The sequence below is a fragment of the Egretta garzetta genome, unplaced genomic scaffold, assembly GCF_000687185.1.
Source record: "Egretta garzetta isolate BGI_Z169 unplaced genomic scaffold, ASM68718v1 scaffold571, whole genome shotgun sequence".
Lineage (NCBI taxonomy): Eukaryota > Metazoa > Chordata > Aves > Pelecaniformes > Ardeidae > Egretta > Egretta garzetta.
In genome coordinates this window covers 194,658-194,966 of record NW_009258622.1, presented here as the reverse complement: position 1 = coordinate 194,966, position 309 = coordinate 194,658, and the positions used below count along the sequence as shown (strand labels likewise).

The 309-nt window shown below is 59.2% G+C and overlaps 1 protein-coding gene across 3 annotated transcripts in view; it reads left to right on the top strand.

The window, feature by feature from the left end:
* The window catches only part of LOC118453313 (rho GTPase-activating protein 6-like), an 8,044-nt gene that overhangs the window by 4,417 nt on the left and 3,318 nt on the right, over positions 1 to 309 (top strand). The gene's annotated exons all lie outside the window — the stretch shown is intronic.

The following is a 309-nucleotide window of genomic DNA, read 5'->3' as shown; positions in this document are numbered from 1 at the left end:
GACCTCCTGAGGATGGAGCCCCCGCCTCTCTGGTGGCGACCTCCTGAGGGTGGAGCCCCCGCATCTCTGGGGACCTGTCCCAGGGAAGGAGCCCCCCACCTCTCTTGGGACCTCCCGAGGGTGGAGCCCCTGCATCTCTGGGGACCTCCCGAGGGTGGAGTCCCCACATCTCTGGGGACCTGTCCCTCTCCTAACGCTCCACCTCATACTGGACAGCAAGTACTTGGGGCAACATCCAAGTTTTGTTTCCTGTCTTAATTAATATCGGGAACATTTCATGCAATCAAGGTGCCTTCCAGAAGAGGGAAA